General features: G+C 42.9%; 1 long non-coding RNA gene across 1 annotated transcript; it reads right to left on the reverse strand.

The window, feature by feature from the left end:
* Positions 1-368: 368 nt before the first annotated feature.
* Positions 369-17,906, reverse strand: LOC136875568 (uncharacterized). Its single transcript, XR_010860473.2, has 3 exons — positions 17,754-17,906; positions 11,782-12,112; positions 369-561 (listed from the first exon to the last, which is right to left on the reverse strand). It is a non-coding gene; the product is annotated as an uncharacterized lncRNA (long non-coding RNA).
* Positions 17,907-18,666: the final 760 nt, after the last annotated feature.

Raw genomic sequence — 18,666 nt, forward strand, 5'->3', positions numbered from 1 at the left:
CAATGGTCATTGTACGTCATCGTCAGCCAAGTGCTCAGAGTCACCCAGCTATTTTTCAGGAATTCATTGTAATACTACTGTCGCTTATACCCCAAATTATTATTACTATTAAACATGGGATGTGCTAATTGATCATTCAATTTCATTGAAATATGTGCGGTTCAATTCACACAGTTCCTTGTGAGAACTGCAATGATGTTTTAGTGGAAATGTTGTATACTCTTCTAGGAATCCCTACCTTTCAAGGAAATATTCTTATCAACTTATTTCTGCCCGAAAACCCCTAGTTTTTTGACGTGTTATTCAAGAGAAATTCTCGATTTTCTCTTAATTCGGTCATGATGGGTGTATTTTGGATTAAGTATTTCATTTATTTGTCGTTGCTTAACAGTTGCCTTTATTAACAATATACAGCTAGTATTCAATTGTTTCAATAGGTCCTGTACCGTTGAAACTATGCATTGCAACATATACAACATATTACACAAACAGGATACAGGTAACTGCATTTATCTTCCTTGTTTTCTTGTAGTTGTCGTGTCGGAAAGTGTCCACTGTATTCTGAAACAAAAAAAGAAGAGAGAATTTTTTTATTTACAGTTAGCTTACATAATGCATGTTCCCGTCAGTCCCACAGATCTTTTTTTCCTTCGTTCATTCACATTTATAGCATATCGTCGTTGCGCTTCGAAATGTCGTTATGTGACGATGTTGAGGGGATAAATGCTGATCCGCAGCACATGTATCGTTGATACAGTTCATGCAATATTATACCTTAGATGACAGAACCTTTCAGGTCAGAGTTCTAAGCTGAAAATGTTATCACATAGTTGTTTTTCTAGGCGCAACGGCGGTATGGCATATACAGTAGTTATGTGGTCGAAATTCTGAGCAGAATTTTCATAACAAATCTTTATTTTACAGAAAGGAGTTATTAAATATCTAGAAAAACTAAAATAGAATCAACTATGCAAACGGGAATTAAGGTATTTGCAGATTTTGACCCTGTCTAGTAAACACATATCTTCAGAACAATACCTACACAACTAAATTTAATTTTTCAATTTACTGAAACACATATACCGTACATCGCTTATGTATATTGCAAAAATAAACGACTTACTGACACTCGTAAGCCACAAACTTAGACATTTCGAACATAAACTAGCTATATAGTTATACATATTTTAAGGCGTTACCAGAATATATTAAGGCTAACACAACATATGTGGAATTCAGGACAAGTTAGGCCAAATTCCTTTTAATAAAGCTTAATTTTTGGTTGAGGAATATTTGGAAAAGTGAAAATTTTATTCCACACAGCCATGCATACATTTGTAATTATTCAAATTGTTACATGCATTATAGATCATTTGTCTTTATTATGTTACAAATATGAATGTATTATTATTATTATTAAGTATAATTCTTGCGCAATATCAATGTAGAAATAATTGACGTTCTCTTGTATGGAAATACTGTACAGACAATGAAGTTTACTTTATCTGGAGTCCAAAATTTCATGAGTCCTTAAAAAATATGTCTTTTTGTCCTAAACCCTTACTCTGTCTTTTATACGGTAGTCTTTTGATTATTTTGTGTGTATGCAATTTTGTTTCATGGTTTACCATACCAATTATTGACACGTACAATGTAGACTAACATACACTGCTGTGCAAAACTTACGGACGAGATAGATAAAGCAACATAACATTTCAAATACTCAGTGGAAATGAATGAAAGTACGGTAACATGTTGTTCCACACGTGCATAGAAACTTGGCGTGAGGTCAGCGCGACTACAGCGCCAAATGGGTCTGGCCCTACAAAACGAGGCAGTTGAAGGAACGGGGAAAGACAGTGTGAGTCAATCATAGCTACGGTCGATCAAAAATTCAACGCTATTTGCGAGAAGTCGCCCAGCTACGCGATAACGTACGAGACGGGACCTATGTGGATGGGCCATCGTCTGCAGTACCGAGTTCGACCACCAACGTTCGACGGGAAGGTGCCATGGAGTACGTACCTGCGGCAGTTCGAGGCGGCCTGTTCCGCTAACCACTGGAGTGAAGGAGACAAAGCTACAGCCCTCGTCGTTGCTCTGAGAGGGCAAGTCCTCTATGCACTACAGGCATTACCAGAAGGCGCTCAGAACAACTACACCGCGCTAGTAGCCCACATGGACGCCCTTTAAGGAGATCGCCACTTACAACAGGCGTACCAGACCCAGCTTCGATCCAGAACTCAGAAGAGTACGGAGACACTCTAGGAATTCGAGACAGATGTCGCCCGTCTCGTTCGCCTGGCCTATCCTTCAGCACCAGAAGAGTTCCTCGAACAGCTGGGTAGGCAGACCTTCATACAAGACCCTAGGAGACGCTCTCGGCCACGCGTTGGAGTTCGAGGTCGCGAAGCAGGCATCGAGACTACAAACTAGGGTGCGCCGCCTGGAAGTGGACGAAACTCCGCTCTTGCAGGACGATAAATCCCTAACCGATTTCCTCGAAGCCGTGAGAAGGTTCTATGAAGCCAAGCGGAACCCAGCGAAAGAGGAAACGGAACAACGCTCGAGCCATCGGGTACCTCGAAGACCTGTCACCTGTTGGAATTGCGGTACCAAGAGCCATATAAGCCGGAACTGCGAAGACCGCCGAAGGCGGGAGCCTCCATCTGACGTCCCGACGGCCGAGAAATACACCAGTCAGGGGAACAACTATTAGCCAGCCTTGGGGGGGTGAAGGTTGGCTCAGGAAAGTTGTCAAACCCCAGAGAGCCCACGCCCGCTTAACGAGACTGCGATCAGATAGTAGCAGTCTAATGGTAGATGGAGTTGTCTACGGGATAGCGCGAAGCATTCGGATTGACACTGGAGTAATAAGGACCATTGTGAAGCCAACAGTTGCGCGGCGGTGGAGAATTCGAACCCTACCGGTGAACCTCAGCCTAGCTACTGCCACAGAAGAGACGACGCCTGTCCACAGCGAGACAGTGATGGAATTCTCCGTACGGTGGCGGACAGTGAAGCACCAGATCCTCGTTGCTGACATCATGGACGAGATAATCATCGGGTTCGACTTTCTGAATGAACATAAAATCATCCTGTATATGAGCGCCAACACGTTTCGGTACGGGGATGAAGAAATTGCCATGCGACCAGTGCGGGAAGGCACTGCTTTACGCCAGGTTAAGCTGCGAGAGAACCTGACCATCCCAGCAAGGACAGAGGTGGACGCGGCTGTGGACGTGGATGGAGCTGCTGGAGGTTTGACGGCCATTATGAAGCCGGAATATCAGAAGGGATTACTGATCGCCAAAACCTTGATCAGCACCTCTCATCAGCCTTACGTTCCACTGACCAACTTGACTGACTACGACGTCACCATCCACCAAGGCACAACACTTGTAGTTTGTGAGCCCGTTGTATGGATTTCTCGCTGCGAAGCCATCGAGTCGGATCAACCATACACAGGAGCGAGGGTAGGGCGGAAATTGCCAGAGGCCCTGCGGAAGGTGTATGAAAAATCCACCGACAACCTAGAACGCGGACAACGAGAGAAGCTGGAAGACCTACTGCTAGAGTATCAAGGTATCTTCTCCCTGGACAGCAACGATTTCTGCCGGACAAAACTCGTACAACATCGGATTGATGTGGATGGCAGCGCGCGCCGATCAAGACTCCGTTTCGACGAGTTCCACTGGCGAAGCAACACGAAGTAGACCAGATGATCGAAGAAATGCAAGAACAGAAAGTAATAGAACCTTTGGAAAGCCCTTGGAGCTCCCCGGTAGTATTGGTGAAGAAGAAGGACGGCTCTTCTCGATTCTGTGTCGACTACAGAAGAGTAAATGATGTCACGAAGGAAAACAGCTATCCGCTATCCCGGATTGATGACCCTCTGAATACGATATTAGGGTCGAAGAGGTTCTCTACATTGGATCTGAAGAGTGGTTACTGGCAAGTAGAAATTCATCCTGAAGACCGATAGAAGACTGCATTTTCAGTTGGACATGGTCTCTGGCAGTTCAAGGTAATGCCATGCGGGTTGTGCAACGCCACAGCAACTTTTGAGAGGCTGATGGAGACTGTGCTGAGAGGACTGCACTGGAAGACGTGCCTGATTTACCTGGATGACGTCATCGTTCTTGGAAGATGTCCCCGTCATCCCTCGGAGCATTAATCCAGGCTACGCCACTCCACATTCCCTCGAACTCAACGGTGGTCCTTCGGCAGGGAATGTCGTGTTCACCTTCCCTCTTGGAGCAGAACTTGTGATCTTCGTGACAAGGCCTTCGAGACAGAGCGTCGGCGTTGTAATGTAGGTGACCCTTGCGGTGTTCGATCACATAATTTTACTGCTGCAGTTTCTCCCGCCATCGTGCGATTCTCGACAAAATAAGAGCAGCCCAAATGAAGTAAAGCCTGAAGAAATTCCAGCTCCTCAGGAAGGAAGTACAGTATCTCGGCCATATTGTCTTGGAGGAACGAGTCCCTGCGGATACTGAGAAAACCATGACGGTGAGGGAGTGGCTAGTACCTAAGGACAAGTCTCACCTTTGAAGCTTCCTGGTCTCTGCACCTACTACCGTCGATTCGTCAGGGGATTTGCCAACATTGCCAAGCCACTGCATCGTCATACGGAGAATGACCAACGTTTCACCTGGACAGAAGAATGCCAAAAAGCTTTTGACCACCTGAAGCACGTACTAGTACAGCACCGGTATTGGTATATCCCAGAGGAGGGGTGAAATTTGTGCTCGACACGGACGCCAGCGAATTTGGTATTGGGGGCGTCCTGTCTCAGGTTGTGGACACCGAAGAGCGGGTAGTTGCATACTTCAGTAAGGCCCTCTCCAAACCGGAAAGAAATTACTGCGTCACCCGGAAAGAGCTGCTGGCCGTTGTGAAGACCATCGAGCATTTCCATAAGTACCCGTATAGCCGAGAATTTCTTATCAGAACTGATAATGCATCACTCAGGTGACTTCTAAATTTCAAGAACCCGGAAGGACACCTCGCACGATGGCTGAAGAGACTGCAGCAGTACAATCATGTGATCGAACACCGCATGGGTCACCTACATTCCAACGCCGATGCTCTGTCTCGAAGGCCTTGTCCCGAAGACTGCAAGTTCTGCTCCAAGAGGGAAGGTGAACACGACATTCCCTGCCGAAGGACCACCGTAGAGTTCAAGGGAAGCTGGAGTTGCGTAGCCTAGATTAATGCTCAGAGGGATGGCGAGGACATCGGACTGCTGGCCGAGTGGAAGATCACCCGCGTACCGAAGCCTGGATGGATAAATGTCAGTGACCTCAGCCCCAAAACTAAGTCGTACTGCTCGCAATGGGACTCGGTGGTGACCAGGGATGGATTGCTAAAGCGCGCCTGGGAAAGCAGCGACGGGTATACTCTCCGGGAGCAGATGGTTGTCCCACGCAGAATGGTAGTGGAAGACCTGAAAGAAGTTCATGGTGGGGCTTCAGGAGGGCACCTCGGAGTCAAGAAAACCCTGGAAAAGGTCCTAGAATGGTTCTACTGGGTAGGGTGCCGATCGGATGTGGAAGACTTCTGCATGCCGCCAGCAAGGGGCCAAGTCGGAGACGTAAAGATCGAATGAAGACTTACAACGTGGGCGGGCCCCTCTACAGAGTGGCAATTGACGTGGCCGGACCATTCCCTACCAGCGACACAGGAAATCGTTATATACTCGTCATCACTGATTATTTCACGAAGTGGCCGGAGAAGTACGCGCTTCCGAACCAGGAGACAACTACGGTGCCGGAAACCCTCGTGAACGAGTTCATCAGTAGATGTGGCGTACCATTGGAGCTGCATTCCGATCAGGGACGGAACTTCGAAGCAGCGGTCTTTCAAAATCCGTGCAGTTTGTTAGGTACCCGGAAGACCAGGACCACTCCTCTACATCCCCAACCGGACGGAATGGGGGAACGATTCAATAGGACCATTGAAAATCACCTGCGAATAGTCGTCAGCGAACTTAAGAGAGACTGCCATCGTCATCTTCCCCTGTTCATCTTAGCGTACCGGTCTGCAGTGCACGAGGCCACTGGATGCACACCAGCAAGGACGTTGTTTGGGAGAGAACTGCGTGGGTGCGCCTCCAGGTGGATTTAGCGTTTGGTCGACCTGACGATCATCCTGCCTCTACCGACCAGTACTGCCTCTATCTAGCCAGGAAACTAGAGGGTGTAAACGCCGCTGTCCGAAAGAGATTGCGAATAGAGAGCAACCGAGTAAAGGCACGATACGACCAACGAGTGGACGCTACCAGATATCAGGAAGAAGACCTGGTATGACTGTATAACCCCATAAGGAAGAGAGGTTTGTCTCCCAAACTCCAGTCGGCGTGGTAAGGCCCTTACCTTGTTGTCAAGGGAAGAAATGACATCATCTATCGCATACAACGGAGCCCGAGAAGCAAGAAGAAGGTATGCATCTGGACCGATTGGCGCCTTACCGGGGAGCAGCGGAAGAAGGTAACTGATCGGGACAAGTAGCTCTTGAAGGAGGGCGATGTTACTTGCTCAAGCGACCGTCAGCCTTGTCGCAGCCCCTTCGGTATTTCCTGAAAGGGGATGACTAAGCCAGCATGAGGAACTTCCCAGCCCGCCCGAGGACATGCCGCTGCCCTTCCTGTATTTTTCCCTTCATCTACTTTCTCCATGCGATTTCTGGAAGATATGACGGGAAATTTCGATCTCCAGCCGAACCCTGAATGTTCTAGTGGCCCAGCATCGAGGTATAAATACAAGGGCCCTGCGAGCGAGCGGTTGTTGTGGTGTCGGAGAGACCAGTGTGTGTGTGTGTGTGTGTGTGTGTGTGTGGACTGCAGACGACTGAACGGGAGACCGTACTGTGTGTTCATGTATTTCTGTGGACTGAGACAGAGCGAGGGAAACCGCTATCGTGAGTGTGAAGGTAAATGGACCTGTGTTAATGTTCGCTGTTTTGAATATCGTCCTGCTGTTGAATACTGTTGAGCTGTTCAGTTGTTCAGTGCACGGAACTGTGTGAATTACTGGACTGTCAGTGGAATCGAACCAACGAACAGTGATAACTACTACTATTACTAAATGTTTTCTTTCCTCCCCTGAAGGGGGATGCGGACCTCCTAGACCGTGACGCCGTCTCTCAGGCCAGTAGATTTGTTTCGGAGAAGGTGAGAGGTTTGGCGGTCGTGGTCTACACAAGAAACTGTCCCGGCATTCGCCTTAGTGCAGGAGCATGGAAAACCACGGAAAACCATTCTCAGAACAGCCGACGGTGGTGGGGACCAGCTCCTCCCCGTCTCCCGAATACAGAGGCGTAGAATCACGCTAGAGCCGTGGCCACCCCTCCTCTTCTCGGTTGGTCGGTCGGAGTGTAGAGCTGTCGTACCACGGACTAGAAGTGCCCACTTGGGGGTCGAGACCCACTTCAGCCGACCAAGTGACAAGCAGAGTTTAAGGTAATATGAGATAATATTATCTTTTTAAATTGTTCTAAAAGCATAGAAGTGCACCCATTTAATGGTAACGTGTAGATAAACCTAGATTATTGCTCCATTGTATGCGACCCCTACCAGGATTACATAATTCGAGAATTGGAAAAGATCCAAAGGAAAGCAGTACGATTTGTTCTGGGTTATTTCCGACAAAAGAGTAGCGTTACAAAAATGTTGTAAAGTTTGGGCTGGAGAGACTTGGGAGAAAGGAGACGAGCTGCTCGACTAAGTGGTATGTTCCGAGCTGTCAGCGGAGAGATGGCGTGGAATGACATTAGTAGACGAATAAGTTTGAGTGGCGTCTTTTAAAGTGGGAAAGATCACAATATGAAGGTAAAGTTGGAATTCAAGGGACAAATTGTGGCAAATATTCATTTATAGGAAGGGGAGTTAAAGACTGGAATAACTTACATGTTGCAAAAATTGGGTTGGGAATAAGGAGACGAGCTGCTCGACTAAGCTATATATTTCGAGCTGTCAGCGGAGAGATGGTGCGAGTAAGCTTGAATGAAGTTTTAAAAAGCAGGAAAGTTCATATTTAATATGAAGTTGCAATTCAGGAGAACAAATTGGAGTATTGGTGGAACAATTTACCAAAGGAAATATTCAATCTATTTCGAAGTTCCTTGAAATAATTTAGGAAAATACTACACCACCTGCGCGACAGCTCTAAATGCAGATTTTATTGGTGATTGATTGAATCTGTGTGTGTTAACCATTCTAGAAGTTACTATGAAGATGTGCTTCTTCATTTCGGTAGTGCTTGTGCTCGAGGTGTTAGAAATTTTCACACAATCATTTTTTGTGTCACTAAGTGAACATACTTCGAAGATAACGGATATTTTGTCGGTGAAATTGATCACATTAACTACAGGCAATGCTGACAAATGGCAGAGGATGGGAGGACCTTCATTGCAAACTAATAGGACCAACACCCTGGACCTAAATCTCCTATAAATAAATAAATAAATAAATAAATAAATAAATAAATAAATAAATATATATATAAATAAAATGTCCTTCCTGACTGACTGGTTCATCGTCTCCAAGCCAAAACTACTGGCATAAAGAAATTAAATTTTGAGGATATATTTATGCAGTGTAGGTGCTCACTAAGGGATGATTTTTAGATATTCCGTCGCTAAAAGGGTGAAAATGGGGGTGAAATTTTAAAGTGAACATAATTACATCTAAAAACTTAACAGTTTAAGCACGTGGACATTGCTATTATGAATATTGTTTAAAAATAAAGCAGTACGTATTTTTTTTCGCGTAATCCGCTTAGGGGGGGGGGTTGGCGGCAAATAAGTGAAAAATGGGTGGCATCCTTTTCTTGAGGATACTTATTATCAAAAACGAAAGATATTACAGAAGTGAAAAATCGATATTTGGAATCTCCTTTAGAAATAAAGAAACATCTAATTTTTTGTTTTCGGAAAATCCACTTAGGTGGGGGTGGGGGAAAGACTGATAAAGGGGTTGAATTATTTTTATGGGGATAGTTATATCTCAAAAACTGACGATGTTACAGACGTGGAAATCGGCATTTGGAATTGTTTGCGACTTGAGAGATGACTGTTTCTCACATGTACCTTTTTATGTCGCATATTCCAGAGTTAGCTCTGCCAGTAGCCTGGTTATCTTACCCCAAAAGGTAATACCACAAACATGGTTTACACAGAGGTTCTGGGGTAAATGAAACTCAATTTTTCGGTGAGTTCTTATACTTTAGGGATTTTCAGACCATGTCTTAGTGCAGTACCGAGGAACGATTACTTTAATCAAATTACGAAATCCACGCGAGCGAAGCCGCGGGTAACAGCTAATAAATAAATAAATAAATAAATAAATAAATAAATAAATAAATAAATAAATAAATAAATAAATAAATAAATAAATAAATAAATAAATACTTCATCTACTTACAGTTATCTATTTTGCAGTAATTGTTTTTCTCTTAAGACTGTTAACAGCTTTGAGCAATAAGTAGTTGTATTTGTGTCCAAACCACACATCGTCAGTGAACAGGAAGTGTTTTTTCCAAGAAAGGCTCTCACGGCCGCAGATCAAGTATCACCAATCAAGTAGAGTAGGTTTCGGCTTACCGGTGGCCACGACTCTATCGTGCTTCTATAGCTCTATACGGTGAGTTGCTGTCGATGATCTATCTCATCATCAGTGATCAAATTTTTAAGTTAAATCATCATCATCATCTACTAAAGGCAATGCCTTGTCGCTGCTACCACATCTGACGATCTTCTGCTAGCCTCTTCATGTTGCTATATGAAGCACATGCCAGTCCATCGACGGAGTTCTTGATGTATGAGATCCATGGTTGTCCCCTGGGTCTCTTTCCCAGTACTTTACCTTCAGTGATGGTTTGGAGAAGAGTCATGTCTCAGTACGTATCCAAGGAACTTTGTTTTTCTCTTCTTTATCGTATTTAATAAACATCGATCCTCTTTTACGTTCTTTAAAACAAAGTCTTTTTCTTAATCTGTCCAACTTGTTTTTATAATTCTTCTTCAAAACCACATTTCAGCAGCCTCAAGTTTTGTTTCTTCCTGTTTTCCTAATGTCCAGGTTTCGCACCCATACAGTAGCACACCCCAAACAAAGGTCTTGAGAAATGAGTTTCTGGTCTCCAAACTGAGATGGTTGTTTAGTAATAAGTTTTTCTTATTTCGGAAGGCTTGTTTTGCTACCACTATTCTTTTCTTGATTTCTGAAAGGGATCTGTTATCAGAGATAATTACACTACCCAAGTAGGAGACTTCTGTGACTTGTTCTATCGACGTGTTATTTAATTTTAAGTGTTTTCTGCCTATAGGCTTCTTTTTGTCTACTATCATAAATTTTGTTTCCTTTATATTTATTTTTAGTTTAAATTTTTCTAAGGATTTGTTGAATGTTCTCAACATCGTACTCATATCCTTTTCAGTATTAGCTAAGAGAGCAATTTCATCCGCAGAAAGGTATTATTATCAATCAACCTTTAACAGGAGCGTAGCCAGGATCGGCCGATGGTGGAGGATCATAGTTACAAAATGATGAAAGAGCGCAATGAAGGAGCGTGTGTAGAGAGCGCATGCATGGCTTGTCATTATAAGAACACTGATACAAGTGGGTTATGTTGATATTCAGATTGCTGTACACTATAAATTCTTACATTAAAACACAGAACAAGAACAATATGATCAAGATCAAAAGTTTTACAGCAAATGGTATGTTCAGTTTACAATCTAAAATACAACTTTCGAGGCTTATTACAAAATAGATTCAACAGATCTGTTGGTTCTGTAATTATGTCTCTGAATGTTTATTTAATTGTCAGTTTCTGTTTATTTTCTTTTTGTAAAAGTTCTATGGGAGGGAGTTCAAACCCCCCAGTAACACTCCCCCCCCCTCCTACGCCCCTGGTTATTAAACAACACAGCTAAATGAAGAGTGAGAGCTCTTTGCAATAATAATAATAATAATAATAATAATAATAATAATAATAATAATAATAATAATAATAATAATAATAATAATAATTTACTCTATCAGATGGCGGAATAAACCAGATCTCTGTTAGGCAATTAATGGCTGTGTTTTAATTAACTTTGTCGGGTAAATTCCAACTACCACTGCCGGGTTTGAACCCACAATCTTAGGATCCTACCACTGATCCACTCAGAGATATATCCGGTCTCAGCCTGATCTAAAGGCTAGTATACAACGGCAAGACATGTCGCTCTGATTTCACGAGATATGCTGCGATTATCAATTGACCATTTTGCCGTGTTACGGATGCAGCAATTTGCCGAGTCGGGAGGCCATATTGAACGGTTGTTGTAACCATAGTTCCTAACAAACATGCCAGATCCACTGTTATCATGTATTAGATCTTCCCTGCGTCCATACATTGTTCTGACTGCTTACAGCGCCATATTTTCGCCTGGTGGCGAGAATGAAAATTAATTATTTGTTTTGCATAATTCGGGAGCGCATTGCTTGATTAGCACATCTACGAAGTTCCGGACTCCTGCGATCACCACAGCATCACCACAGCCCATGCTGTACCTCTCTGAATACCACCACTTTATTTACAACGCGTAGCACGGGTTTCCAACCAACCATCCAAAATGTTAATAAAAGACGCAGACATCGAACTGAGCGACAGAGGGGCTTCATTGCTTCTAGACATCCATTTACTGCTCAGAAATTGGTAGGATAATGGAATTCATAATCGGTTTTGAACCAAATGTTTTATTTCAGAATTACGGTAGTAAACTTACCACATCCTTAGCGTTCGCAGTTCAGCAGTGGTGCGGCCCATGATGTCCATGATGTCCATGATGCCCATGATGTGGGTGACAATGCTGTGGATGGCAATCATGGTGAGGAGGTGGATGATGATGATGGCCATCATGGTGAGGAGGTGGGTGATGATGTGGAGGTGGCGGCGCATGATGATGATGAGGTGGGGGATGGTGTTCGGGAGGGCCATGGTGAGGTGGGTGGTGATGCGGTGGTCCATGGTGAGGCGGGTGGTGAGGTGGAGGACCATGGCCAGGAGGAGGAGGAGGAGGTCCATGGTGATGATGAGGATGCCCAAACATATTTAATCTGAAAATATACAAAATTAGAAAAAAAAAATCATTAATACTACTATATTTATCACCCTTTCTTTTGTACACTGGAACTACTATAGCATCTCCCCATTTGTTACAGCTCCTCCATGCAAACAGCAGTGAAAAAGTTATTCACATATAGTACTGTATCCCAACCCTTATCTCCATAAATGTTATCAATTCCAGGTGCTTTTCTAGCTTTCAACTTTTGTATTTTGTTTTGTAATTATCTTTAATATTATAGGTAAATTTCATTACTTCGCTAGTATTAGTCACCTCCTCTACCTGAACATTTTCCATATGTCCAACTATCTAAGCACATTGCAAATAATAATAATAATAATAATAATAATAATAATAATAATAATAATAATAATAATAATAATAATAATAATAATAATAATAATCGTACGGCCTCAGCTGCCGTATGCAGACATTAAATTTGACGTCATCTGCCCGTCAATTTAGATGTTCCATTTCACTCTAGGCCTAACAAATGGCAGAGAGAACCGAATCTCCCTTGGGCGTCTACATAGTTTTTAATGAATATTGTCGGGTAAACACCGAATGTGTTACAAGTAACAATTCTCATTCTTGTTTCGTATTGAAAATGGCATTATGCATAAATATCTCCGGGATAATTTAATGAAACACCTGTTCAATACATACCGTACCATATTTAATGTAGTTTGGATCTACATGAATTTATATAGACTTATCAGGCACATGTTTCACCGTATTTTGGGCATCTTCAGTCTGTAGACAACATTAAAGTCAAGGTCCGGGACCTTATTTAACCTTATGTAATATGAATTAGAACATTAATGTTACACAGTAATAACCTCTTAAACAATCAGACAAAATAGAATTGACAAGTTTAAATTGTGTTAAAATAGCATACATTTTTATATTACTCACATTTATGCACTGTTCACATTTTTTAAATATCATTGTGGCATGTTCATTTTTAAGAGGTTATTACTTTTTGACATTAATGTTCATAATTCATATTACATAAGGTTAAATAAGGTCCCCGACCTTGACTTTAAGGTTGTCTACAGGCTGAAGATGCCGAAAACAGGGTGAAACATGTACCTGATAAGTGTATATAAATTCATGTAGATCCAAACTACAATAAATGTGGTTTGTATTGAACAAGTGGTTTCATTAAATTATCCCGGAGATATTTATGCATAACCGAATGCGTTAGCAGAGATCTTTTACATGCTGACATCGTACGGCAAGGAGTGTCGCATGGACCTTTTCCCGTCCTTTAAAAATTCGACTGCCTCTGCCGGGTTTGAACCTGCTCTCATGAGATCTGGATGCGGTCGCCCTTTCATTGCCGCCGTTTCACACCGATGATAACAGTAACGGAAGGTTAGCTGGAATCGCCACTGGCTGCTGCTCAGATGTATTCCACCGCCACTTCAATTACATTAAATCCAGTACCCTCACATACGCCTGTAATCTCCACTACAATGTTACCGCAACGAACGGTGCCTTGTACTGTGTGTAATTTTCTTTCTTTCTTCATCCGTTTACCCTCCAGGGTTGGCTTTGCCCTCGAACTCAGCGACGGATCCCACCTCTACCGCCTCAACGGCAGTCTCCTGGAGCGTGAGCGTTTGGGTCGGGTATACAACTTGGGTAGAGGACCAGTACCTCGCCCAGGCTGTCTCACCTGCTATGCTGAATAGGGGCCTTGAGGAGGGGTGGTGGGAGGGGAAGATCGGAAGGGATAGATAGGAAGAGGGAAGGAAGCGGCCGTGGCCTTAAGTTAATTACCATCCCGGCATTTACCTGGAGTAGAAGTGGGAAACCACGGAAAACCACTTCGAGGAGGCTGAGATGGGAATCGAAACCCCCCTCTACTCAGTTGACTTCCCGAGGCTGAGTGGACCCCGTTCCAGCCCTCTTACCACTTTTGAAATTTCGTGGCAGAGTCGGGAATCGAATCCGGGCCTCCGGGGGTGGTAGCAAATCACACTAATCACTACACCACAGAGGTGGACTGTATGTTATTTTACTGTACCTAATTAAAAACATAATGAGAAACGCCTGTGATGACCCGAAAATGAAATTATCAAGGCTCAGTCAATCGCGGCCCTACTATTTTGAGACTGTTTTGTTTTTGAGACCATGTAAACCAGTGTATCCAACTACTCTCCCGTTTCTCTACGGGGTCGGGTATGAAGTGAGATGAATCTTCGTGGCGGGGTCGGGTATGAAGTGAGATGAATCTTCGAAGCGAGTTTTTACGATCGGGTGCATTTTCTGGCGTCAACTTCATCAGAAGAGTTAATGAGATGAGATGAACGACGTGATATAATTATGGCAGTAAGAATGGAGGTCCGCCTCTGTGGTGTAGTGGTTAGTGTGATTAGCTGCCACCCCCAGAGTTCCGGGTTCGATTCCCGGCTCTGCCACGAAATTTGAAAAGTGGTATGAGGGCTGGAACGGGGTCCACTCAGCCTCGGGAGGTCAACTGAGTAGAGGGGGGTTCGATTCCCTCCTCAACCATCCTGGAAGTGGTTTTCCGTGGTTTCCCACTTCTCCAGGCAAAAGCCGGGATGGTACCTAACATAAGGCCACGGGCGCTTTCTTCCCTCTTCCTTGTCTATCCCTTCCAAACTTCCCATCCCCTCACAAGGCCCCTGTTCAGCATAGCAGGTGAGGCCGCCTGGGCGAGGTACTGGTCATCCTCCCCAGTTGTAACCCCCGACCCAGAGTCTGAAGCTCCAGGACACTGCCCCAGAGGCGGTGGTGGGTTCCCTCGCTGAGTCCGAGGGAAAAACCGACCCTGGAGTGTAAACAGATTACGAACGAACGAAGAATGGAGAAGGTGAAGCCGGCACATAGCCTACTCCTGTCGAATAGCACCAAGGGATCTGCTCAAGGCTTTACATCCCCATACGACGGACGAATCATCATCATCAGCGTTAGGCCTGTATACCCTCACTCCATCTGGACACTACGGAGAAGTTCGAAATTTAATCCAGGCTTTTTAGCACGCATTCTACCATGTGAAAATGAAAACCTACAACCTGTTTTCCAGTCAATGACCGGGTCGGGGATGGGATGAATGAAGCCCCGAACTTGCGGCGAGGATAGGAATTGTGCCGGCTGCCGAGGCCTGTCGCACTCCTCTGGGGCAATGATTAAAGACTGACAGATGAAATGAAATGATAGTGGAGAGTGTTGCTGGAATGAAAGATGACAGGGAAAACCGGAGTACCGGGAGAAAAACCTGTCCCGCCTCCCCTTTGTCCAGCACAAATCTCACAAGGAGTGACCGGGATTTGAACCACGATATCCAGTGGTGAGCGGCCGGCGCGCTGCCGCCTGAGCCATGGAGGCTGCATTCTACCATGCATACAGTCAAAAGACAATTTATTGTGCAGGATGAACGAGAAGTCACCGTACCCCTTAGTGACATTTTACTTCTGTGCCTTGCAACAATAGCAATCGCGTGGGAGCACAACTAAGTACAAGAATTATAAAGAATCTTGTGTTGAGTGGAGATGTGAGCTTGAATTCTGGAGATGGTTGGTTTGAACCCCACCTGTCGTCGGCCCTGAAGATGGTTTTCTGTGATTTCTCAATTTCGCATCAGGTACATAAGGCTATAGCCATAGCCATAAGTCCTGCCTGAGTCGGCGTGATGTAAAACCAATTAATAATAATAATAATAATAATAATAATAATAATAATAATAATAATAATGAGAAATTTTAGAAACAGATATTTCCAAACTACCTGAATGAAATATCAAAATACTTTTAGGAGACTTCAATCCACCAATTTGGAAATAAAAAGCGTTTCGAAAAATCGTTGGAGAATATAGGCCTACTACCCACAGAACAAACAGAAATGCAGAAAGACTGATTCGTTTGTGTAAAGCATTTCATTTCAAAATGATGTCTACACACATTAAAATCCTTCCAAAAGAGCAAGTGACGTCATCAAACTCTAATTTAGGGGAATTTCAAACTGATCATGTTGCAATTTCCAAAGCAAACTTGAAAGAAATAATGAATGTAAAGGTAAAAACGGAGGAAATATAGAAACAAATGATTACTTGGTATTAATTAAAGTAAAATATATTTCTCAAAACAAAATCAGGACTCAAAATTATACGGTTTTGAAGATTGATCCAGATAAATTATTAAACACAAAGACGCCTTTCAGATAAGAAAATATGACTGGAACGATCTCACACTAAACAAACAAACGCAGCCAAGGAAATAGCACAAATGAAAAAAAAAGAGAAAGAAGCATCAATGGTGGAACCAAGACTGTGAAGATGCGATGAATGAAAGACTGCAATAATGGAAAAGCAGCATTCTATAAATAATAATAATAATAATAATAATAATAATAATAATAATAATAATAATAATAATAATAATAATAAATAATAATAATAATAGTAATAATAATAATAATAATAATAATAACAGCAACCGTGAGGAAACGGGTTGAGGAACTCCCAAAAGATAGCAAGGAAGACTGCTCTACAAGTTTCTTGTATGTGAAAACACACACCGAAAGAGTGGTTACGCGGTTTGGATCACGTAGCCGTCAGCTTGCATTCGGAAGATAGCGGGTTCGAACCCCACTGTTGGCAGCCCTGAAGATGGTTTCCCGTGGTTTCCTATTTTCACACCAGTCCTTAATTAAGGTTGCGTTTGCGTCCGTCCCACTCCTGACCCTTTCCTTCCCCATCGTCGCCTATGTGTGTCGGTGCGACGTAACAAATTGTTAAAAGAAGAAAAATTCAGTTTATGACCAGCATCAAAGAAGCTCCCAGAAGTCTGGAGATAAGGAAGGAAGGATCAAGAAAATAAAGAGCTTCAAGTACGTGGGAGAAGAAATACAATTGTATGGATCGAAAAAAAAATTGAAATTCAAAGCGGCTGAAAATAATGGAATTAACCTGCCAATTGATGAAGGACATCTGTATCAAGAGGGCGTTATCCTGTGGAGCTAAATTAAGGCATTTAGACACAGTCGTGAAAGTCGAGTGCTTGTATGAAGCAGACACATGGGATACGATTGGGAACACTGAGCTGTGAAGGTATAACAAAGAGGAAAGTGCTCAGGAAAATTCTGGGCCCAAAGATGAAGTGGCTGAATTGGTGAGGAAGAGAAAGCGTACAGCTCTATAGACATTTAAAGAGGATGGTCAGGGACTGGCTGAGAAAACGAATCTTTCTGTTCTTCAGACAGGAGAAAACAGAGTCAAAGTAGCTTCTGGAAGTGAGAATTGATTTGGCCGAAGATTGGGGTGAAATAAGAAGACATAGCAGATAGAGATGGATTTAGACAACAAATCCAGTAGTTCCCAGGAGAGAGATAAGGAGTCAGTAAAGAAGAAAAGGTCCAAAATAGATTAATAGAAGAAAGAAGGGGAAGAGTAAAATGATACTGACAGAAAGTGAGTACAGAGACGGCGAAACAGAAAGATTGTCAAGTGTGGTCCACAGTCGGCCTGAACGAAAACAGTTAATGAAAATAATAATAATAATAATAATAATAATAATAATAATAATAATAATAATAATAATAATAATAATAATAATAATAATAACACATACATACTGATGTATGAGAGGACTATATACTACACTCACCTGTTGCTGAGAACGATCTGAACGGCGACGGGCTCTATCAGTAGATCAGAGTCCTCGCACTCTGTAGCGTCAAATAAAGGTGTGGCATGACTTATCGGGCTAGGTATCGCATTTTCCGGAAATGTTTAGCCACCGACCTCTTCCTACGAATTTATTAACTTTCTGGAAGAGGAGTCTTGATGGGATAAATGGACTTTTGTTATACGAGATTAATCGAAGGATGTTACAAAATATAAAATGTGACGCAATAAGAACATCCACCTCAAATATTCCCGGATAAGATTAAGATATTGGCGTTCTGTTTTCATATTGGAGTATGTGATGGCCAAGTGGCATTTTCACAGGCCTCTCTCAAATGCGGCTGCGTTTCGAATCCCGGACAGTTATTGTGGGCTTTTTGAAATGAACAATTACATTTCCATGGCTCGCTGTCCACGAAAAATTGTATGTTCGTAGCTCTGATCACGATACCAAGAGTCAATATAAAACTGAAAGCTTGTTTTTTCCTGCTTGTAATATTTTGTTAAGAAAGAAGCCACACTTTCCAGAGACGACTCGGTTAACTGTAACTTATAAGCTTTCCAGTCTGTCGAACACACAAGTTCACTATAAATGTTACACTAAAACATACCTGTAAAACACACACTATTAAATAAGGAATAAAAATACACTCTATTAAACAAAGAATATCATGTTTCATTCTTAAAAGAACAGCATCAGATTTATCAAGTCACACTCAATATTTGGAAATATTGTTTATTTCTGTCCAAACACCTAAGAATTTGAAAATTGGAACTTATCTTAATGAAGTCCTCCTTTGTATCCACTCCAGCATACAATGAGAGACGTTTGAAAAACTGTTGCTCTTTTATTGGCTCGAGTCCAACCGCATGCCAGTCTACTGACCCTCCAT

Source organism: Anabrus simplex, chromosome 6 (assembly GCF_040414725.1).
Source record: "Anabrus simplex isolate iqAnaSimp1 chromosome 6, ASM4041472v1, whole genome shotgun sequence".
In the NCBI taxonomy this organism is placed as follows: Eukaryota; Metazoa; Arthropoda; class Insecta; order Orthoptera; family Tettigoniidae; genus Anabrus; species Anabrus simplex.